Below are 25487 nucleotides of genomic sequence, written 5' to 3' on the forward strand. Positions count from 1 at the left end.
GGTTGCCATTACCTTCTCCAGTGAATCACATTTTGTCAGAACTCTCTGCCGTGACCTGTCTATCTTGGGTGGCCCTACACAGCAGAGCTCACGACTTCATCGAGTTTCGCAAGCCCCTCCGCCACGACAAGGCAGTGATCCATGAAGGGGATTCCTGTCTTGGTCATCAATAATTCTTTGCACTTCATCCTCTGAGATACTTAGCAAGGCAATGTTATCAGCAAATTGCAGATTACTGAGGTATTCTCCACCGACCCTTATACCTAACTGCCCCCATTCCAAGTCTTTGAATACTTCCTGAAAGCAAGCTGTGAATAGTACTGGGAAGATCGTGTCTCTTTTCCTAACACCTTTCTTTATGGGAATTGTGTTACTTTCTTTATGCAGAACTATATTTACAGTGTAGCTACTATAAATATCATTGCGTAAAGTTTTGCAAAACCTTCCTCAATGAAGCCCCTTGCTCATACCTACGAAAGTTGGTTAAAAAACGAAAAGCAAATCGAGAGCGTGATAGTTGAACACAAGGGGACCTACTGATGATGAGACTGAGTAAAAAAGAAGCGCTGACTATTCGTGTCAAATGAAAAAAAAAAAAAAGCATGTAGCCCATAAGGGTTCAACGCTGCTGAACCGAATATGCATGAGCGGAAGCATTAGCTGCAGGTGACCGAGCGTTCTTCTTCTGTTAGGGGCAGCGCCGGCTTGGGGACCACGGACATGGACACGGCACGCAGCGACGCGCGGTTAGACCTGGCGTAGTATTGCTTTCGCAATAAATAAAAATCTCGTAAACAATTACACTACTTCAAACAGGGATCAAAAGAAGTAATGAAATGCTGTCCGGCCGGTTACCGTAGACGAAACATCACCTACTAGTGGTGATCGAACTTCAAACTGCCGTTGCTGACGTCGCTGTTTCCTTGCTCATACGTAGGAATTTTATCCGGCAGCGAAGCATAGCGTCATCTGCCGAGCGTGAATTCAACCGGTCTGGCGTTGAAAAGTCGACACTGATTGTCAGGTGGCGACACACGTTTGACTCTCTTGCACCGAGAACGCCCATTTTCGATAAAGTTACCGACAGTAGCGACGACGTAAGCGCCGAACATGGAGGAAGGAAAGAACTTATCTGCGCAGTGCTGCGTGCACCATTGCTTTTGCATACGGCCACGTTGATTGAGAGACTGCTAGCCGCTCGGGTGCATTGCAATATTAGCCACATGGCTTATTTGTTGAGGCCAGCCATTAATTACGACAACGTAAAAGCAGCTGGAGTTATCATTGTAAGCTATAGGACAAATTCAGTTGCCAGTGTGGCCACGCGCATGCGAAATGAAACCGCGTGATCACAATGCGATCATGTGACATTGAATTTAGCAAACGAACGAAAAATGATAGGCGTAACGTTGTAACGAGGTGTAACTAGGCAGGAAGCGTGTAGATGTGGGTCAGAAGAATAACTCGAGTTAATGATATTCTAGCGGAAATTAAGAAGAAATGGGTATGGGCAGGGCATGTAGTTCAAAGAGAGGATAACCGATGGTCGCTTAGGGTAACAAATTGGATTCCAAGGAAGGAAAGCGTAGCATGGGGCGCCGAAAGTCAGGTGGGCGCATGAGGTTAAGAAGTTCGTAAGGGCTAAGTGGATGCAGCTAGCACAGGACCGGGTTAACTGGAGGAAAATGGGAGGGGCCTTCGCCCTGCAGTGGGTATAATCCGGCTGATGATGACGATTGCCGAGAAGGAAGACGTCCCGAGTGAGAGAAGGAAGAAAATGGTTCGAACAAATGACCATGGACACTGTTACTTTTTTATGGTGCTGTTTTATTTTCTATCCATAATGTACACCAGGGCGCATTGTTTGCTCACCTGGTAAAACAACAAAATACATTGGGTGGTCTTTCCAGCGAGAAGGCACATAAAATGGAATGCATGTAAATTAATTCGACTTCTATTTTTCGTTTTCTTAGCATCACACGACGGCGTTAGGAGGTGCTGATTCACAAAGCCTATCGTGCACTACTGTACCGACCCTGTTTCGGAGGTTTCTCGCGATGGCCGCTAGTTGGCGAGGAATGATATGGAGTTGCGAATAGCGATCTGTAGCATCCAGGAACACCAAGCTTATGAGTTCTGAACGCGTATGTTACTCACAACCAAACGGTAACAGTGATAAAGATTAAAATCTTTAGGGTGTGAATTTTACGTCAAATAAAATGCGAAAATGACAAGTGAGTCACCTTACAGAAAAACATTACCTTCAGTAGGGTCAGCTGCACCCACTGAGGCGGTTATTCTAGTTAGTTTGTCACCCTCTCCCCCACGTAGCAAAGGTGACGACAGAAAGGGGGGAGGGGGTTGTAAAAAGAGCACTTGCCCCCCCCCCCCCCCCCCTCCCTCCAAGCAGGACAAAATCCTGCCGTGGCCCATGCGTCATAGCGAAGAAAGTAAGGTATTTCAAACCTTGGTTCCGTGAATAAATTCTGTGAGAAGGAAGCAAACAGACTAATGATATTCATGAAAGGATGATCGCTGGATGTAATGATGACACCCCTTCCTTAAACCTAGAATACTTCAAGACCGACCAATTTAGAGACGCCACTGGTTTGTACGCAGTTGGGAATCGACTGCAGTTGACCCCCGTTTAGGGCGACCTTTCAAAGCGTCTACAGCGATACTTTTCCGCCAAGCAGATGCTGTAATGTCAGGGAATTGATTTTAGGACCTTTGTCTAAATCTGCTTAAAATAGGGCCTAAATCACTTCATGCTGAAAACATGTCGGACGCAGCACAGGCATGCTTAAACAAAGTCCAGGAGACTCCCGTTCTCTAAATGTTAAAAGAGATGAAAAGGACATTCAGCTCTGCAAGCTGGGTACCAAACCGAAGTGAATGCAATCTTAAAACAATTTAGTAATTTGGAGAGAACACGCCAGTAGGTTTTCGGCATACGGTTACCATTTCGCTGTTGTATTTCTTACCAGACAACTGCTGGCGATCACCTGCGCTTCAGTTATGAAAATATTATTTCGACAGTCAAAAATAAACTCAGAGGCAAGTTGTCAGCGAATGTGGTAAGTTTGACAAATGAGTATTTGCTATTAAGGCTTCATGGAGCTGAACTGGTCACCCTGCAGGCACTGACTGCAAGTGAATCATGAAATGTTGCCTCCACATCTTTGAATTAAAAATAATAATTTACATGTGCAAAAGGTTCACCGTGCACAACATGCACAACATGCAAAAGGCACAACATGCATGTTCCGGATTATCTACGATCTTGCGGGCATCTTTTATGGCGAGCGCTGTAAATGGGAGCCCACCGCGAGTCATCGCGTTACTGAGACTACACTTGGTGATTGCTCGCTTTCGTAACCTGAAAACATTTCTGTTTGAGTAGTGATTTGCTTATGCTAATGCATCCAAAGACAACAGGGTTCGTGCAGCAGCACGAAATATACCTACATTATGAATTTGTGAGCGCCTCTAACACTGTAGGTCAAGTGGAATAAGTGTGCTTATGTTACGGGGTTACATTGAAAAGTAAGACTGATTTTATCCGGAAGGTTTATTCCGATAATTAGGTGGATAATATGGGTCAACTGCTTCATATATACTCTGTAGGCACTCGGTGAACTGGTTGCAAATCACTTTGCTTAATACGATTGGTAACTAAAAATATTGCGCTGGTTTTAAAAACGGGAGCACAAGTGGGGGGTCCAGGGAAAAAAAAAAGGATAATAAATCAAAATTTCCCTTCCCTGGCTGTGAGGGCTGTAAAGCTCAGTGAAGATCATGAACAGAAAGCATCGTTGAAGATGTTTGTACGTCTGCAATCACCAGTTCGCTTTCAGCAGGTAATACGGCAAGACCAGAGAGCTTAAACATTTTTATTCTGAAGGCCAAACCTTTTTAGGTTTAAAATTAAACTCCACCAACTTTCATGGTGCGAACCTATAGTGAATTAATTTGTATAACAAGAGTTAAAGGGCTCCTGAAATACTACTTGCGGTAACATTCTAATGCAAGAAATTCCGACAGGTGGTCTTTGTGAGTAAAGCTTTGCGTGGAGCCTATATTATACAAATAATTTATAAGCGCTCCAGGTGATCGCACGCAACCAATCAGGGCGACACAACCCCGCGCACACCGCGCGCAAACCTCCCCTATGAATTCCCCGGGGGCTTGCTGAGCGCGTTCGCTCCCCAGTGACGCGGGCGGAACGGGGCGCGTTGGGACACCGTCGCGACATTTCTTTTTTCTTGCACGCCGGCGTGCACTAGGTTGAGGGGCAGAGAGGAAGAGTGCTTTTCGATCGTCCGTATGTTGGGTGCTAATGAAGGTAGCGTAAATATGTTTGCATACCGGATAGGATTAATGGGATACCTATTGCTCGTGCGAGTTTTGTAGTTTTAGTAAATAGCTTTCCATGGGCCCTTTAAATCGACAAACACGTTAGAAACACTCAGAGTTCTACATCGTTGAACCCTGCGTCACGACCTAGTGCTCTTCAATTGAGCGGTCATGCCTGCGCTATCAACCGGGCACAGCAGAACCACCCTCCGTACGCCCGAGGCACTTAGAGGTAAAATGGGTCTCGGCTCAATTTATCACTGGCTCCACCTATCATCGTCGTCCGATGCAATCGTACAAAGTTGCGTTAAAAAAAAAAAAAAAAAAAAAAAAAAGAAAAAAAAAACAGCAAAGCCTCTCAATGGCGTTGTTGTCTTATAATGACTTTTAGTGTTTTTTTTTTGTTTTTTTTTTATCACACCTCTACCTGGACTGTCTCCCTGTCGCCCCCCTCTCTTATTTTATCTCTGCTCACTACTTCGTTTCCGGCACCGCGGCTCAGGTGCCTCCCCGCACGATGGCAATGTTGTGGCCGGCTCAAAGCTTTTCCTTTATTATTTTAATTATTTTTAGTAATACCACTTCATGGTGACGAATGGAAACCTCGCTCTTGTCGTGCGAATGCGTATACCAAAAGAGACAAACAGGCGCAGGTTGCGAGGGAAATACTACGTGCACACTATTGACTATTGAGCTTAGAGGCATCAGGGGTTCCCACACAATTCTGGGTGATATTCTTGACGTCAAGATGCACTCCGGACAATGATTGTGCTTGAAGTGCGTCATTCGTAGAATGGGCGTGTTCATCGCACTTGTTCAGAGCAAATGAAGTATAATGCGCGGAATTGCATCTGGACCGAGGTAGAGCGCGCTCCATTTTTTCTGCGTTCTCCATCAACTGCGTGATTTTCTGCGACGAAAATGGAGCATGTGGCGTAGAAGACCTAATTACTGCAATCCAGGGTAGAGGGCTTCATCGCGCAGTGAAGTAAAGAGGTCAGAAAGAATGAAAGAAAGCAGAACTTCGAGGGAAAGGGGACGTTAGATGCCGGTAGTGCTGAAAAAAATGGAAGCTTTTCTTAAAGCGCCACGTGGCCTGGGAAGCATCAGCTTTCCACAGGTTGTCATGCAAGCTATAGCGTTTCACATCTTACCGTTCATTTTCTTTTTTTAGGAGTCATATATGACTCTGCAACTTTCAGTTGTCAATGGAAAGCTAAACACTTCAACTATTAAAAAAGTGTCTGCGAATAAGATAACTACGCAGCGAGAAGATAAAAAAAGGGCTTGTCACTGTAGTTTACTGTACAATTAAAAGAAATATATGTTTCACGGATGCATAGTTTCGATGTCTGACGTGCGAATCATGCATAAAATATCCGGAATTTTTATGCACAGGTACTGGCAGTTCAAGAACTGATTGCGACGGCGGGGATGATGGCAACTCGGTCGAAATGTGTTATGGCTACATGTTTGCGACCTTCACGAGATGGCCCAATTTTAGCGCGCATTGCTTCTGAAAGAAGCAGAGCACCATGCAGGCAACGGAAAACGCTGGACTCGTTGCAGAAACGGCGAGCCCACCCGGCGACACTTGGGGGAAATCGAACCACGCACGTGCCGCGAACGAGTAGTAATTTCAAGTCACGACATCACAGCAGCGGTATAGGCAAGGTTTCATAAAAGGACACCAGCATAAGACTGCATCAAATTACGCTGCTAACGATTCGGCCGGCCTCCAAGAGCAAAAGTCGGCGAGAACGCCTCTTTCGAGGTGGCTGCACTTTGATGTGTGTCATCTGCGGTACTGTTGGCGGCGATTATTGTGCGCGCTACCCAATTGATTGGACAACAAACTTCATCTCTATCAGATCAGGCGACGCTATACAGGTGCGCACAAGCAGTGATCGTTTGTAGAGCAAGGTGGAGTTATACTGTGAAAGTGCAAGTCGCGTGAATCTCCTCATCTTCTATATTGAGAGGTGGCAAATCTACATTTATGTTTGAACACGTTGAAGGGAATTTGGTTATAGAGCTCCTAAGCAATCAAGGGGCACCAGAATAAACAGATCAACTTCTCTGGCGCACGCATGATAGCACTACATACTGAAATGAACGGCGGCGCAAAAAGGACACAAACAAGAAAGGGACACCACATGCAAACAAGAAAGAGACGCCAAATGCTCATGTGGTGTCCCTTTCTTGTTTGTGTTCTTGTTGCGCCGCCGTTCATTTCATGATGCACTCACTTTCTCCTCAGGCCGTTATTCAGCTGCACTACATACTAACGACGCAGCTCAACACTCTTCGTTTAAAGCTGCAACACGCTCTGGGTCTGTGAAGTAAACATCGCCGTATTCATCTAGTTCAAACTGAAATACACTCTCGCGCTGTTCAGTGTCCCTCGTTGTCTTCATGAACTTCAATCTGCGCCGCTCCCTCATTTAGTCTAGGTAAATACGCCATACATATGCACCATCTGGCCGAGTGTGGGTGAGGTCTGCGAGCGCTGACGCGTCTATAGTGTCGCAACAGCCGCAGCAGGCTTTCGCATTTCTCCAGTGCAGGTTCTGCACTGCTCTCAATTTAACATTCTTTTTACAGCCATAGGACGCGAATTATTGCCCTTGCAAATAGAACCTTGCAGAAACTCCGGTTAACAATTTGCATATCTAATTTTTAAGGGGAAATCCATTAACGCATTCACGCAAGCGCTTGCATACAATATGTCCAAGAGCTATGTGAAATTCAAGAGGTGACAAAACGTATCGGTTCCAAACGTTTATCCAGCTATTGAATCGAAGACGGTAACTCTGAACGTGCAGTGAAAAAGATACAAAGTAATAATGCCTGAAATAAGGGCGCATTTTTAGTCGTCATTATCACTAGTGATCAGAGCCAGAGAAGTAGCAGTCATGCACCATGCCAATGTCTTTCACTAAGCATAGACTGCCGTGATGCTGTGCAGGCATAACTGCAGGACCTGCTCTGCATGCGCACAGATGGAGCCGCTTCCACCAGGGAACTCGGGCATGGGAAAGTTTGCCAACGATTTACCAACGTTTATCAACAAAGCTGTTCATTCACGCCAGTGGTGTTCCAGCGTCCAACAACAAACAAGCAGCGTGGAAGCAAGAAGAAGAGCGTTTATTCGAGATGCATGCTGGTATTTATAGCCTACAAACGGCTGCATGGTAACGGCCAGAGCGCATGCGCGACTGATACATTACATCTTCCTCGATGTAATCTTTAAAAGTCTGAGAGCACAATACGCGACACTTGTTGGAAATTCTGGTCGTAGTGAAGACGATTGGGCTGTCTCTTTTGTCGGGTGGATCGCCTTGGCAGAAATTGAGTGGCCTGTATTGTAGACTGCGACGCTTCCACGTTTTCCTGGGAAATGTCTTCGCTACCAGAGTCATCTTCCGTTAAGTCGCTTCGGAATGGCTCACGTGTGGCTAGAAGATGTTGTCGGTTGCGTCGACGCACTTTGTTGTCCTCTGTAAGGACGCGATAGGACCTTGGTGCTACCAGGCCCATGACTCCAGCCTTGCAGTCCCATGCATTCCCTCGTACTCTTACAACTGCATGGGGCCGATTGGGGCAGCATGAGGGTATGTCCGTTTTCTTGCCCCAATACGGCCGATGTTGGTCCCACAAAGATTTAATGGGGGCGGCCTCATTTCGGATCTATGAGGGCTTTCCCATAAAAAGCCCACATTTAGGTTGGATTGCCCTCAAATATCCGGCAAGGGACCCTTGTGGTCTGGATGCAGGAATGTGCTCTGCATTAGCCCAAGAAACGCCGCTATGGGACCCATGCAGGAGGAGCCCCACTTTTACCCCATCGGGGACCGATGCAGGTTTTATGATGGTTGCCCCAGCCCCACTTGCCTACATCGGACCTACTGGGGCCCCACATTCTGTGCTACCGCAGTTTCCCATCCTTTTTTCTTGCTGCAACAAACGGACTCACCCAATCAGTGGGTTCGGTGACTTTGGCCACGATGCCAGCCCGCTCCATCCGATCCAACTCTTTTCGCAGGGGCTCGAGCAACGCCAAGGGCACCCGTCGCACCGGCTGGACTACCGGTGTTGCATCCTCGCGCAGAACCATGTGGTAAGGGCATGCTAGGCAGCCGATGCCCTGAAACAACTCGGGAAATTCCTTAACCGCTTGATCAGTGCTGTTCATGTACACAGTGTTCACAGAACGCGACAACAGACCTAACGCTTCACTTGCAGACAGTCCCAATATGGCCTGGTTGCCCTTTTTTACAATGAAGAAGTCGAAGTACCCACTTTGGTCGTTCACAACCACTTGGAGCGTAGCCACGCCGATGTGCTTTATAACGTCACCGGTGTATGAGCGAAAGACGGAGGGGCTTGCTCTTAAAGCAGACTTCGCTTTGAGCCTTTGAAAAACGGAGTAAGGCAATAAATTCGCTTGCGAGCCTGTGTCTACTTTCAGAGATACTACTTGGGAAGCCACTCCCGCGTGAATGACCCAATCAGTTCTGTTGCCTAAGCAGACGTCGAGTATTTCAAAACCTTCCTGCTCGCAGCGTACTTCGCTTACTTGAGAGACGTTTTTGCGGCAGTCCGAAAAATGGTTAGCGCCAGGGCATCGGAAGCATGTTTTGCCGAACGCTGGGCATCTGCCGCGTTCGTGGACACGGTTGCACTTGGAGCATTTGAACTGCCGGCGTGTTTTTATACGAGCAACTTCCTGTTCTCGTTGAGCCTCATCCTGCTCTGAACATTCTGCACACTGTTCACAGGCTGAAAAGTTGCCTTGCTGGCGCGTTTCAATTCGTGCTACTTGCTTCTCCGCTTGAGCCCATGTATTGTTTTGTTCGGCGCATACCTCTTCAGCCTTGCAAATTTCCTCCGCCCTCAGTAAAGTAAAGTCTTTAACTTTCAGCATCTTTTCGCGCAATTTCGGATTATTTGTGCCAAAGACAACCTGGTCCCTGACCATGGAGTCACTCAAGGTTCCAAATTTGCAGCTTCGTGCAAGTCTCTTCAAGTCCCGTGAAAAGCGTTCGAAGGGTTCGCCCTCAGCTTGCGTTCTTGAACGAAAGACATAGCGTTCGTACACTTCGTTTTGCTGCTCTTTGCAGTATTCCTCGAACTTCTTTGTAACAGTTGATAATCTTCCTTGCTTTCGTTCTCTGAAAACAAAAAGTTGTTGAATACCTCCAGGGCGTCTTCCCCGGCAACGGTGAGCAGCAGTGCGGTTTTGGCTCCTTCCGTGCGTGGTTCTTTCGTCGACTTAGTGGCCTGCAGGAACAGCTCGAACGGCTGCTTGAAGAGGCTCCAGTTCTTCGCGGTGCTACCGGACAGCACCAGCGGCTGCGGTGGCTTCACTAAATCTATCGTGCAGTGCACAGTGACACCACCGCTTCGATCAGCGCGTTATTGCATACGTGAACGCTATCCCACTTTTGACACCATGTTCCAGCGTCCAACAACGAACAAGCAGCGTGGAAGCAAGAAGAAGAAGAGCGTTTATTCGAGATGCATGCTGGTATTAATAGCCTACAAGCGGCTGCATGGTAACGGCCAAAGCGCATGCGTGACTGATACATTACAAATGGTACTCGTAGTGAAGTCGATTATAGGTTTTCAAAAGACCTTCATAAGCAGCATGGGGGTCGGCGTGAGAAGACACCCAAACTTCAGAGCGTAAGCTGCAAGGAATTACCAGTAGGGATTTGAGACTGTCGGTCATGCATTACTGCGGCGATAAAGAAGGTCATTTTGGAGAGCAAAGGGGCGGGCTTGACGCCGAGTCGAGCGAGAGTGCACTGGGGGGCTGCAATGGGACAGAAGGTCAACGAGAGAAGAAGTCCCTTTTTTCCACAAACATGTCTAGCGGGCGTAACGATGACTGCACGGGGCCAATGCTCAACAGAGTCGCGTAGTTTAAAGGCAGTGGAGACCTGGAAAGGACGTTAGCATCAAAGTGCTTGCGTCCGGAACGGTAGCCAACGCGAATGTCGTACTCTTGAAGGCGTAAGACTTAGAGGCCGTTCCTTTTGTATATTTTCTTTTAGCACAGGTGTGTAGGTGAGAGCTGAAGGCGAAGCACACGTCAAGGAAACAAGGACGGACGAGTGAACAGGATTATCCACATCTAGAGAAACAAGAAGCTTGTCCGGATGCTCAGCAGAAGATTCGACAAAGGGAATGTCGGGGAGATTAAACAGGGTAATTTCTGTTCGGGTGCAATCGATGACGGCAGAGTGCTCAGATAGAAAGTTCTACCCAAGAATGACATCGTGCGAGCAGGAGGAGAGCACCAGGAACTTACTTGTGAACAAGACATCTCGAGTACTGACCCGGGTTGTGCACGCTGTGGGCGGCTCGTATTGGACGTTGGTGCGAAGTGAAACCCCTGGTAATGGCGTCATAACTTTCTTGAATCATCGACAGAGATTTGTCCGCGTAATTGTGTGGAAAACCAGTTTCCTGCCCCTTCGCCGCGACCGACCACAACCACCGCAACGAGCTTCATGGCAGCGCCGGCTGGGAGAGGAGGTAAATACCTCCCCTTGGGGGAAGGAGACCAGCGAGGGGTGCGCCGCCAAGTGGTCTACCCGGGTTCCCGCGAGAAGACGAGGGATTCTGGATCCAGCCGGCAGCGAGAGCGGTCGTCTCCCGCCGCCTCTCCCGGCAAATGCCGGGGGATAGCGGGCACGGAGTACGCTGCGCACACGGGAGGACCCGTCGTGCACGACCGCCCATCTTCTGGTTCCCAACGGCGAAGCGACCGGTAAATACCGCACGCTCTCGCCGCCTCCCGCGGCAAACGCCGTGGTACGGCTTCGTCCGAAGAATGCGGCGCGCACGGGAGATCCCGGCCGCCATATTCACGGCGCGTTCAAATGTCCGCCGCCGAAGTCGCACCCCCATTCCCCAGCCGGTGAGTCAAAAGTCCTTCTTAGGTGGCCTTGCCCTTCCAAGGAAAACCTTGTTGATGTATAGCTAGCCGGCATGCTCTGTATTATTTGCAAGTGCAATAAATAGCATTCGAGTATTAACTATGTGTCGTCCCCGTCCTTTGTCCCTTTGTTCCCCTCCGCGGGTCGCTAGCGAGGACGCTGCACCTGCGGAGTAGGAGCGGGGCGGAAGACCGTCCCCCCTCATATCACCACAATGGCGCCTCAATGTGGTTCTCTCGTGCAGAAGCACTTGAGCTAGTTTCCCCTCCCTAGGGACAAATGACGATAGTCAGTTCGCGGCGTGGAGTGCCTGCCCGGACTTTTAACATTAGGCCTGACCCGACATCGCTATGCTAGCAAGGCTAATATGCTTTCTTGACGGCTAGGTGGGAGGAGTTGCAGCGAGAACAACTGATGGTGCAGGTATTTGTGTGTGTGTGTGTGTGCGTGTGTTTATGTGTGTGGAGCATTTTTATTTGTGTGTGCGTGTGTGTTTGTGTGTGCCGACTTCCGAGGCCTTTGAGAGGTACAGCCACGAGGTCCGTACATGGAGCACGAGACCGAGCCGTCCACGGAGAACAGCACGCCGGAAGCGAGTGAGTGCCTCAGCCGGGACGGTGGCCCTACTTTTCTTGTATATAGTTGTAATATTTCCTCTTCTGTCTCTTTGGCTCTGGGAGCCAGGTGCCGCAATCGGCTGACTGGTATTGCAGCCGTGATTGCCGGAAAGCACCGGGGCGCTCCGACACCGCTGGACGCGGTGGGCGCCGTTCGCTCAGAAGTTGCCTTTGGATGGCAGCGAGCGAGTAGGGCCACCCTGGGTTCCTTGGCGGAGATGCACATCCTCGCGGCGCTGCGTTCTAGCTATTGTCCTTAGCGCTAGAGCGAGTAGGCTTAAGGCTCTTTTTGGGAGCTGCCTGTCGCACATCGTAGGACAGGCTAACCGTGGCATACAGCATGCGCAAAGGCGTTTTGCTTGTTTTATATTGACCTCGCTGTAGCCGAACATCTCGCTGAATTAGAGAAAGCTAACTTCGTTCAAATGAACTTGGTATTTTTGGGCTGAGAAGGAGAATCGGAAATTTTGTGGAACCAGATTATTATGCCGGCAAACGAACCGCGGATGCCCGTGCTTCGTTCGGATTAACGGAACGCAGTGCGGTGCCGGATAAAATTGTTTGGCACTCGCATTGGCCCGCATTTTACCAAATGGTCATTTTGCTCAATTTATTCAACCTTTTTGGAGATCCGGAGGGTTGTGCAGATATCAAGTGAAGCCGCCTGGACCTGCTGCCATTGTTTACGTTCCTGCCTGCTGCCCTGTGGCCGTGAATCACCGAAGCTCGGAGTCTCACGGAACCAGTCCGGCTTGACGGGAGAGGAGGCCAATCCCTACCTGCCAACAAAGGCGCGTCAGCGGGAACAATACCCTCCCGTCATGCTGGCTTCTGGGACCTGCCGATGGACAGGGGGGGGCCCCTTCACCTTGCTGCTCGTCGGATGACACCAACGTTTGGATCGCCCTGCTAAGCCTGGTGTTTACCTCGCGGATGGCGTCCAAGAGCGGCTCTCGACAACCATAGGTGAACATTTAAGGAGGGAGGGATGTGGAAAACCAGTTTCCTGCCCCTTCGCCGCGACCGACCACAACCACCGCAACGAGCTTCATGGCAGCGCCGGCTGGGAGAGGAGGTAAATACCTCCCCTTGGGGGAAGGAGACCAGCGAGGGGTGCGCCGCCAAGTGGTCTACGCGGGTTCCCGCGAGAAGACGAGGGATTCTGGATCCAGCCGGCAGCGAGAGCGGTCGTCTCCCGCCGCCTCTCCCGGCAAATGCCGGGGGATAGCGGGCACGGAGTACGCTGCGCACACGGGAGGACCCGTCGTGCACGACCGCCCATCTTCTGGTTCCCAACGGCGAAGCGACCGGTAAATACCGCACGCTCTCGCCGCCTCCCGCGGCAAACGCCGTGGTACGGCTTCGTCCGAAGAATGCGGCGCGCACGGGAGATCCCGGCCGCCATATTCACGGCGCGTTCAAATGTCCGCCGCCGAAGTCGCACCCCCATTCCCCAGCCGGTGAGTCAAAAGTCCTTCTTAGGTAGCCTTGCCCTTCCAAGGAAAACCTTGTTGATGTATAGCTAGCCGGCATGCTCTGTATTATTTGCAAGTGCAATAAATAGCATTCGAGTATTAACTATGTGTCGTGCCCGTCCTTTGTCCCCTTTGTTCCCTCCGCGGGTCGCTAGCGAGGACGCTGCACCTGCGGAGTAGGAGCGGGGCGGAAGACCGTCCCCCTCATATTACCACAATTGACATAGCAGCCTCGGTATCAACGAGGACAGAAGTCGCAAGCACTTCCACGAACACAACAATGCGATTGAGGGGTTACATCGGAAGCCTTGTAGATTTCGACTTAGACACAGCTCTTAATTCAGGAACTGCGCGCTCGTCTCCTGCTGCGGGAGAGCCGAAGCGATGGCTCATTGGCGAGCTGGAACGACGCCGCGCAAAGGGGAGCGGCGGGGGTTGCGGTCACTTGAAGTGTGGGGCGAGTCAACTTGGGCGTTGTGTGACGACAAGATATCTGCGGGTAGACAACGGCTGCGACAGTAACTGGCAACGTGGCCGGCGATACCGCAGCCATAGCAAATCGGTCTGCTGTCGCGGGTGCGCCGCGGACAATCTTAGTTGAAGACCACCGGCACAAAGGTATAGGACAGTGGTGGCGGCGGAGCGCGATACGAGCTATGAAGAGGCCGAGGCGCTGACGGCGATGGAGCTCAAGGGACAGCAGGAAAAAGCTCCCCCCTCCCCCTGGTCTGGCTGGAATAGCAACGTACGGAATAGGAACAGCCGCGGCTTGCTGAGGTGCAGGTGTAAGGGCATCCGCGACGTGGAGAGAATCCATTACCTCAGCTTGGATATCATGCTGAAGAGTGGGAACCAGTGCTCGTGGAGGGTCCTGAGCTCCATGAACGAGCGAAAGAGGCCGCGCTATCTCTTCGTGGATAAATTGCTTGATTTCCTGCATTAGCTGAGGTCCCCCCATGACCACGGCATCAACGGACAGGACTTCAGCCTGGCGTAGAGTGCGGCGAGCGAGGACACTCTGTTTGTGGAGCTCTTGGTAGCTTTGAGACTATAGCTGATGACTGATGCGACTGTGCCCGGCTGCCTGGCAAGAAGCGTTTGAAAGAAGTCCTCATCGATACTTCTCTGGATGTGATGGATTATGTCGGCGTCAGACATGTGCACATTGATGCTCTTGCATATACCACCACGCCCTGAATGTAGCTGTTTAACGTCTGACCCAGTTACTGCTCCCGCTCCTGCAAGCGCTGTTAAGCGTGGAGTTCGTGGGCAGCGTGACAGTCAACTGCCTCTGTGAAGCTGGTTTTGAAAGTCGTTCAATAGGTGAAGTCGGCTTCCTGATTGCAGTAATAGGTTGGCGACGTCAGCTTCATTATGTAGTCCTAGCGGTTTTTATTACTGACCTCCTCATATGAAGCTAGCCAATCTTCAATATCAAACTCACCGGTCCTACTGAAAACAGCCGAGTCTCACTATCGAGGAGTGCCAAACCAGGCAACTGGCACCACAGGCGGCGGTAAAGACACCAGGGAGGTGCTGATCGGCATGCTGGACGTCAGGGTGCGGCTGAGTGTAGTTCCAGGACGGGATCAGATGTTACCACCGTCACTGTAAGGACTAAGAGCTCGACGGCTTCACTGATAGAGAGCGATGGTCGTTCCACATATTCTGGACGTGTACAGAAAAATGACAGAACTTACCTCATACAAAACACAAATAAGAGCAGTATGAGATGGTGAGCCCCTGCGTGTCTGTGCTGCAAGCGTTTTTCGAACCTTTCCAGCATTTTCTTTTTTGAGCCTCTGTCTAAGGCAGGTTTCCGCGATGTCAGTACGTGTTGTGATGATGCTGGCGTTTTCTTACATTTCCGAGAGCGCGAATTGATGGCAACTGTTTTCGTTCGAACTTTAAAAAGGTTGTGGGCGATTCCTCTGCCCGAGGTATGCGCAAGACAAATACACAGCGGGCCGTGTAACAAACATCTTTATCGCACTCCAGCAGGGGTCGTCCAAGGCGGTGCGGGGGGTCGTGAGGGGTCGTGGTCCAGGAGGACAGGCAGCGAACCGCGGGTCGTCTCGGTAGTGAAGAGCCAGGAGCGAAGAGAGCGAGACGGCGTCACGTGCCTTCCTTTATAGCCCCTTCGCGCGGGACCGGTTATCCCCGAACGAGCGGGGAGAGGGAAACAGGCAGCGCGCAGGGAGTATTGGGAAGTGGCGCGGCCTTTGAATGCGCGGCGCGCCACGGGCCCTAAAGATATGTGGCGCAGGGCCCTGCAAGGTAAAGAAATTGTTGGTTACAAGAGAACTGTTCAAAATGATAAAGAAGAAAACTGTTGCCTGGCCCACTGCGGCTTGGTCCACTGACTGTCTTGGAGTCTTCTGGTTGCGAACTGGTGAGGCCGTTCGCGAGTGGGGGATTTTGCCAGGTTTTCTCTTTATAGTTTAGGTTCATGCCTATAGCTAGGACTACGGCCATGACTGCCTTCCCCGGGCTCAGGTCCGGTAAACTGGTTCGCCTGTGTACCGGCAGATAACATACCTCTAAAATATTTTTCTGCCAATGGTTTCAAGCGTATCCCTGTGGTACCTATTCCTGTAGGAGATGGCTTAATTAAAATAAAAAATCCTCGTCTAATCCAAGAGCATCCGAAAGCTGCAACCAGCCGATACCTGCAGATTTTGGAGGTGCGAGTATTTGGTAAAAGAGGTTTTATGCAAATCTGATGACTTGGACTGCGTTACAGATTTATTGCGTAGCACTTCATTTGCCTCATTGCATGTGAAGGCATTTATTCCAGAGCAACTTGCACGCGTGAAGGGAATGATCCGCGGGGTTGATTCCTCCGCTACGCCAGCAGAGATTCTTTACGACCTTCACGAGGCCGGTGTTGGTATCCTGTCAGTGTACCGCTGTAGCAGAGAGACTGGAGGCTCACGTGTACCAACAGAGTCAGTCATTGCCACATTTGCAGGGCCCACTTGCCCAAGTGAAATTATTTACCGTGTTGGCCCTTTACATCCTCGGCCATTACAATGCAAAAATTGCTGGCGTTTTGGGCACAGTGGCAAAGCTTGCAAGTGATCAGCGGTGATCATGCTTCAGATCACTGCACTTCTGAGCCTATTAACTGCTGCCTTTGCCAATGCAGTCACACAGCTGATGATCCCACTTGTCCAAAGAGGGCCGATGAGCAGAGTGTCCTAGACATTATTCAACGCGATCCGTGCTCGAGCGCAGATGCCTATGCCCTAGTAGCAAAAAGACAGAGTGCATACGCAAATGATTTCCGCACCTCATCTCCCGATGTTGAAGGAAGTTTAACAAAGTCGGTTGTTGCTGTAGTAGAGAAGGCTGTTGCTGGGGTACTTGATCGCTTGATTAATACATTCAGCGATGCTTTGCAGCAAATAATTTCCGCACGGGCTGCATCGTCGTCTATAGGTACTCTAACCACGTCTACCTGCTCTAATTCCTATAAACCGGTATATAATATTCAACCTACCTCCTCTTATGCGTCCACGCCTGTGGATGTTAACGATACTGACCCATTCCCTATTTCTACCGCATGTCATTCAGATGTTGAAAAGACCTGCTCTTCACAGAAGCGTCGTGCTTCCTCTTCCCCTAGTAAATCAGACCATCCGCATGTCAAATCTAAGAAAGGTACTCAATGAATTACAAAGAAAACAGATGTGTTGAAAGAGGCTGTTGCTGCTTCATTTTTAAAGCAATAATCATGGCGGATATCTTTGTACTCCAGTGGAATTGTCGCTCTGTCTTATCATCTTTCGACGACCTGCAGCACCTTATTCTTAAAATAACCCCTGATATTATCTTACTGCAAGAAATTTGGCTCTCTCCTAATCGTCCGTTCACAGTTAAAAATTACCGTGTTTTTAGAGCTGCTCGCCCACACGGCAGGGGCGGAGGCTTGTTAACATTGATTTCAACAAATCTAGTTCATCGCCAGTCAACAAAAATAGCGCAGGGACAGAACAAGGAACAAGCAAGGACACACACGAGCGCTATTTTTGTTGGCATGTGTTACCAACAAGCCCAAGCTACCACCTTACTAGTTCATCGCGCTAAAGTGGTTCATGAATTTATTGGGCCTGATTGTGAGATACTTGCCTTTAAGTTAATTGTCCCGCAGTGTGTCCCGGTCATAATTGCAAAAATCTACTTTCCCACTGGCGTCCGTAGGACAGATTGTTTAGAAGCTTTGCTGAGAATTAATTCAAATGTTGTTTTCGCTGGGGACTTCAATTACCATCATGTCATGTGAGGTTTCAAAACAGAATATAGTGGGCAGTTACTTCGGTCTTGGCTGTCAAGAAATGATGCTTAATGTTATAATAGTCGCGCCTATACTTATATGAGAGCAAACTCTCATTCAGCTATTGATGTGACATTAGCTGCAAATGATATTGGAATATCATCGTGGTCTACAATAGACTTCGGTACGTCAAGTGACCACTACCCTATCACTTTCAACATTGCATGTAGTCCGATTAGATCAACTGGTACATCACGTAAATTTGTCAACATTACACTGTTCAAGAAATGTCTAGAAGAGGCCTTCAGGTACTCTGCCCCTTTTGATAAATCGAATCGCGGTCCTGAAGTTTTGTCTTCAGTGTTAGACGCAACTCGGCGATAAGAGTTTATTGTTCAGTCTACAATTAAAAAGGAGACTTCTTCGAAATGGTGGAATGAAGAATGCGAAAAAGCCTATCGTCAGAGGAAAGCCGCATGGAAGCGCCTTAGACCATAATCTGGGCCCAAACAACTGGATTAATTACAAATTCTTTGCAGCTTCGTTTTAAAAAACAATGTTCAAGGCTAAGGAGGAATATAATGCGAATCTGAACACATATTTGTCTAACCTAGTCAATTGGAAATCTCTCTACAGATACATGGAACGTACAAAAGTTTTGCCCTCCTTTCATACAACCCAGTCCACTGTTTTGTCCTCAGATGATGAGTTAGATCAATTGGAATCAATTGCCCAAGGCCTTGAGGCGCGCTTTCAAGCTCGCACTACCTTTTCTTCAGCCCGATTGCAGTTTGGTGCGAACTTCACTAAGGTAACTATATCTGAATTAATGTCTGTAGTTAATTGCCTGCAATCGGCTGCCCTCGGAGTTGACAGAGTATCAGTTGCCATGCTGAAAATACTATTAAAAGACTTTGCCTCGGACCTATTACAGATTGTGAATTGGTTTTTGGAAAAAGCTTGAATTCCACAAGATTGGAAAACATCGAAAATAATTTTACTACTGAAATACCAGGGAAAGGTTTTGATCTCAACAATATTCGGCCGATTGCTATCACTTCAAATTTAGTTAAGCTTATAAAACGGTTAGTCTACTCTCGTCTAACGGATCATGTTCTATCCTTTCAAGGCTTTAGCGAGGCTCAGATTGGATTCCGACTGGAATGCTCGATTTGGAGCGCACACGTAGACTTGGAGAGTAGTATTACGGTTGCCATGAGGCAAAAAGAGGTTTCAGCTCTAGTTACTTTAGATATTGCCCAGGCGTATACGACAGCCTAGAATAAAGCATTTTGCTTCATAAACTAGCTGGTCTATATCCTCCATTATACATCCTTGCGTGGAATATGGAATTTTTAAAGGATATATCATTCTTTTGCACAAAGGGTGCATTAAATTCCAACACTTACCCCCAGTCAAGAGGTGTACCCCAAGAAGCAGTCCTCTTGCCGTTATTATTCAATATACTAATGCGTGACATTCCTATTCACCCGGCCGTCAAAGTTTAAGTGCATGCAGACGATATTGCTTTTTTGCATCTGCCACAAATATTCGCAATCTGTATCGTTAGTTGCAAGCTTATCTAAATGCTCTGGAGGTCTGGCTGGACAGCCTAAGGCTAACTTTAAATGTCAACAAATCTGCCGTCCTAGTATTCCCACAGACAACCACCGTTAATATTTCCTTGTCTTATCATTCTGTCCTAATCCCGCAGGTTGATCCTATTAAATATTTGGGTATATTATACGACCCACAGTTAGACTGGAGGCCCCAAATTAGAAGTCTTGTGCTTAAAAGTGAACGTGCTTTTGGCCGGTTGATAAGAATCGCCAACAAGAAATATGGTATGCGTCGGGACACTCTACTCTTGCTTTATAAGACCTACGTACGACCAATACTTGAATTCGGCTCCATTTTCTTTTCTGGGTGCCCAAGGCACGAACTTGAACTCCTGTTTGTTTTGGAACGACGTGCTCTGCGCCTTTGTTTAAGTCTGCCCAAATCAGTGGCGAATGTTTTGTTATACTTGGAAGCTCAGATACCTAATCTAAATTCGCGGTTTCAGCTTCATACTGTGCGAACATATTCAAGGTCTTTGGAACCTGTCCCTGGATTGGCTAACCCCATATTTACTTCGATCCCATCATACTTATTTGATAATATTTGGCCTAGGTGTAAGCTCCCGGAGGTTGTGTTTACTAATTCCCTGCTGTCGAAACTTTCCGTATCAATAACCTCTTTAGTACAAGTTAACCATCGGCGGCTTGATATTACAATCTTATTTGATGACACTCTCTCAGGGAATGATAAAAATTTGTCTGCCAATGTATTAAATGCCATTATAGAGGATTACCTAGACAATTTTCCGAGCCATATTGCCATTATTACAGATGCCTCGCAGCAGAATGCAAAAGCAGCTATTGGCATATACTCCCAGGCTCTTGACTGGAGTTATTCATTTCGGGTCCCAGACTAAACGCCAATTTTTGCTGCTGAGTTTTTGGCCATTGAGTTGGCCTTGACAAAGATCCCTAGTAATATTTCAATGGTTATTTTTCTTTCTGATAGCCTATCCGTGCTGGCATCGCTAGAAAATTTGAGGGACACTCTGCTTTGCCGTTCCCTTTATTTTTTCATTCCTCCTCATATTGCAGATTTGCGTTTTAATTAGGTCCCTGGCCACTGTGGTATTACAGTTAATGAAAAGGCGGATTTTTTAGCAAAATCCGCTCTTGGTGGACCTCTTGTTCTGTGCATACCTAATACCGTTCACTTAACTTTAGCACGATTTCAAACTTTCCAACGTCTCCATCACCTCAGTCGCGAGCCTATCCTTTCTGCACCAGATTACCAACACCTCAGATGGCTTTGGCGTGGCCGCATGTGTAGTTCAAGGCTATGTGAAGTGTCTGTGACTCTCTTGCGCTGCAGATTACCGAAACTAAATCTGTATTTATGTCGTTCGGGGCTATCCGCTACTAACCTTAGTGAGTATTGCAAAGAAATTGAATCCATAGACCATTTTTTCCTCTTCTGCCAGAGGTTCGCATCTCTCCGCAAAATTTACTTAGCGACTCCCCTTTCGAGATTAGGCCTTCCACTAACCATTCCAGTTCTCCTCTCCTTCGGGTCAAGCGTCAAGAGATATGCCTTGAAACCAGTGTGCGATTCTATTCATGATTACATAATTTCAACTGGCAGATTCCTATGCTAGGTATGATTTCATTACTTTATCTTTTCCTTTTTATTTTTTTTCCTAATTCTAGTTAAACACCCATATTTATCTGATTATACTCCAGTACATGATCATATATATTTACAACCTACAATGCACCCTGGTCAATCCCCCACCGTGGGTATATGCCATTTTGTCTGAGGTCATCATCATCATCAAATATTTCTGCTGACGAAAACTGAAGATGCGGTTGTTTTTTCCTTAAAGAAGTAAAGGAACTAACTGTGAGCTCTTATCTACGCAAAAGCGAAAATGCGCTTTATATACAGCTCTTTTACAGTTCATGGAGACCTTATACTGCTTGGAAAGCTTTAACAATGTCTTGGGTCGCAGTGCGAATACCTCGATCACAAAAACTTTGCCAGTAAGCGGCACCGAAATAACACAGAAGGCACTCACTAAACACACACACACACACACACACACACACACACACACACACACACACACACACACACACACACACACACACACACACACACACACACACACACACACACACACACACACACACACACACACACACACACACACACACACACACACACACACACACACACACACACACACACACACACACACACACACACACACACACACACACACACGCACACACGCACGCGCACACACACACACACACACACACACAGATTTATATATATATATATATATATATATATATATATATATATATATATATATATATATATGTTGAGAAACATTTCTAATGAACGCCTTTTGTCAAGATTACATAAACGCCACTATCGCCTGTTATTATGCTCAGGTTAGCGAGACTATGTTTTTCGAGCCTACACATACAAATGAAGCTTATAATGTTCCCATGGCAATAAACAAACGGCAAAGCAATAGACATCAACAGCATACAAATAAAACTAAGGAAATATGATTTATCCGTAATTGCTCTCTTACTTTCTCACATGTACAAACTCATTTGAAGTGGGTTTTTTTCCCAAGGGAATGAAAGCTGATACAGACATTGTAATTTTTAAAGGGGCGACCGAAATGAATAATCAAATAATAGGCGATTTCAGTACTTCTAGGCTTTTCCAAGGGACTGGGACCACTTCAAAAATAACTTCGTTTTTTTTTTTTTGTTTTTTTTTTTTTAAGAAATATAGGGTGATATATTAGTCACAATTTGGTTTCAAAACTGGTGAGTCTACAGAAAGATCCTTATTAACAATGAAAGAAGCGATTTTGAATAACGTTAATGGGAACTTGGATACGGTGGGCCTCTTCCTTGATATTACTAAGGCCTTTATCATGCGATTCTTAAAAAAAAAAAAAGTAAGCCCCAGTTGTACGGAATTCATGGTAATCCACTCAGATCGGTAGAAGACCATCTTTAAAACAGAAGTAAATCTGTGTACATAGGTAATGAGCTTTATACCTTTTGCCAGTCATTTGTGGTTCCCTCAGTGGAGTGTACCGAGGCTGCTTTGTTTATTGGATGCCTAAATTGGGTAATAAGTATACAGCCTTTAATTGATTTTGCAATATACGCTGAAAACAGCACATAACTCATTTCAAACCCTAAACATGACGATTTAATGGTGAACTTTTATAACCCACTCACTAAATTGTTCAAGTGGTCAATGACGAATAAATTAAAAATAAATCGTATTAAACTAAAACAGATATTTAGAACAAGAACAACACTAATAATTCCAAACAGCAGGCTCAACTTCGAAGCCCAAAAATAGAAATAATTGCAGAGCACAAAACTCTTATAGTATTTCATTTACCTAAACTGGGATGCCCACGCTGACCGCCTCTGTAAAACATTGTTTACACTGCGGGGCCTTTTCTCGATGCCGTGCAGCACTACCATTGAAATGTAAATCGCAGATGTTTAAGGTGAAAACCTTACCTGGCTATGCTTGCGAAAACGTGTCCGCATAACGTGGAAGCAAAAAGTGGAAGCAAAACATGGAAACAAAAAGTAACGTGTGATATGACGTCACATCAAGATAAGACTGGTAGTCATGAATATGTATGTAATGACAAGTGGTTTATAAATGTGATATGCCTAGTCAGGTCTTGTGAGTCATTATAGTTTAGTCATGAGTCATAGTCACTCGTCATGAGTCAGCTATATTGGAGATATAATGTTCATGACTTGTGTAAGTCAATCAAAGTCATGACCATGGCTAGTGTCTAGCATTGACTCTCGAAAGTTCTTAGTCATGACACGCTAGAAGCTACTACAGAGCAGCCAATGCACATGCTTTCGCATTTCTCCAATGCAGATCTCTGCAGTGCTCTCAAAGATCTTATACATCGTGATTTTTTTTCTTCACCTTAACTATAACAGTTTTGCGTGAGTCCATGGCAACTAAAACAAAAATAAATAAATAAGGCACTTCCATTACAAAAGACATTGTCAAATTGTCGGTATATTAGCCTGTGTTCCTCTAAACATGCTTTCCGAGAGCATAACAACGCTCTCTTTGATAACTTCTACAATTTTAAGCTATTACAAAAAGAGTATTTTTTGACGGCATCCATTACAGAATTCTATTGTGCTCTCGCATCTCTGGACACGCGTCGTGCTGGCATATCTACAGGGTAGAACGAGAGGAACAAGGTGGCTGCGCAGTGTGAAAGAGAACCAAACAAGGGTTGAGGAAAAGCCTCAGTTCACGAGCCAAGCCAACGTTTCGACTGCTGGACTTGCCCAGATGAAGACAAGTCCTCTTGTCGAAACGTTGGCTTGGCTTGCGAACTGAGGTTCCTCTTCAATCCTTCTTTGGTTCTCTTTCATACATGTACAAGTTCTATTAGTGGGATATATGCTGTGTTTTGGCACCAATTATAGATTAGAAACGTTCTCTTATAACCTTCCCCTTATTTTAAACACGCATAGACACAAAAAAAAAAAGAATGCAAGGAGTTTCGGAAATATTTTATTACTGGGATACTATATCTCTGCTATAGACAATTTAATGTTCACTTAGTTGTTAGTAATATTTGTACTAAACATAGTATATGTATCACCCATCTCAGCGTTTTTGTACATTTTGCTAATTTTGTGAAAGACTCATTACAGTCCGCATGTTTATATGTAGGATGCTTTCCATATTCCATGCGACATAAGCACATGTGACTGATTTATTTGCGGTTTTCCTGTACCGCTCGTATGAAACTGCATGCATGGGTTCCGTGGACTCAGTCGAGCTGCACAGACAGCTTTTAACCAGGAAGCCACTCCGAGGAATCTGGGAAAACATTTTGTTCACTATAATTAATTTTCTTTACATATTCTGCACACACGTACATCAGGTGTTCACGTTCGAGTGTCCCCTCGTGTTTCTCGTGACAGCAAAGCAGGCGTGCGAACAAGGCAGTCAACAGCGCAAGCAGTGGGCTTAACCAGGAAGGAAGTGAGTCGAAATGCAACTTACTCGGCTGTTGCAAACACTGAAAGTGAGGCTAAATAACAGCCAGGGACATCTTGCAGTCCTTTGTTTGACCTTGGGGATCGCGGCAAAGCGTTCTGAGCTGGCTTGGATTCAAAGAAGCGCTTCCTGTGTTGGCGCTGAAGCTAGAAACTGATGGCAACATATCATTACAAACGCGTTCGTTTACCCGTTGCACCAACCGGGTCAAAAGTAAGCTGAGCTGAATGAGCTTTTGAGCTTCGAAAAGCCCTCAGATACAGCTCGGCAGCTTATGTTGCACACGGGAGAAGATACAAGCACCGGATGTCGCATGAGTTGGACATTGCCATTCAATAAAGGAGCAGCTAGGGCGGCGTTGCTAGCTGCTTTATAGCCGTACGAAAACACCACAAAATAAAGAGAGAGGGGGGGGGGGGGGGGGGGGTAAAAAGAGAAAACTGAGGACACAGCAACTCCCTGAAAATTCAAGAGGAAACATTAAGAAAAAACGTCAGTAATTCTGGTTAAAAAGTAAGTGGTTCGGTGAAATGTAGTTAGCGCTCGATCCCACCGCTTTAGGCACTTTATGCTTAGCGAGAAAAGCAGCAAACAATATTGCAGGGAAGCTGAGAGTGCTGGAGAGGTTGTTGCAAGCTGTTGGTGCGATCAGCTTGTGGAATCTGCCGGCTGTTGCTCCACTGTAGCGACATAGGCATTAAAGGGATTGGCTTAAGGGTGATGCTGCAATTTTAATACTGGGTTTCTGCTGTCCAAAGCAACGCTCTGGGCTGTGGAGCACGACGCTTAGTCGATGCATCCGGATCGATTCCGATCATGCGGGATTGCAACGACGCGTTTAGAGTTTGAGGGCTACCAGTTACTTGTAGCGCATTACAGCGAAGCTTCGGTGTGCAGCAAGGGCACACACCGCCTGACGAAGTTTGCGGATCTGAAGACGTATTGGCAAAATGGGATTGCACACCGAAACTTTAACCGCCACAAGGCGGCTATGAAAGACTAGCACTGCTCTTAAGCAATGAAGGGCGCAGTAGTGATCGAGGGACTGGGAGAAGCAGCACGTGTATTATAAAAACAAAAGCAAAAAACAGGCTTAAAAATAGGTAGCTGGCATGCATGTTGGCGGCAGAAAGCTCGGGACACGTGGCCGATAAACATGTGA

Source organism: Amblyomma maculatum, chromosome 1 (assembly GCF_055883805.1).
Source record: "Amblyomma maculatum isolate TAMU_Amacu chromosome 1, ASM5588380v1, whole genome shotgun sequence".
NCBI classification, from domain to species: domain Eukaryota; kingdom Metazoa; phylum Arthropoda; class Arachnida; order Ixodida; family Ixodidae; genus Amblyomma; species Amblyomma maculatum.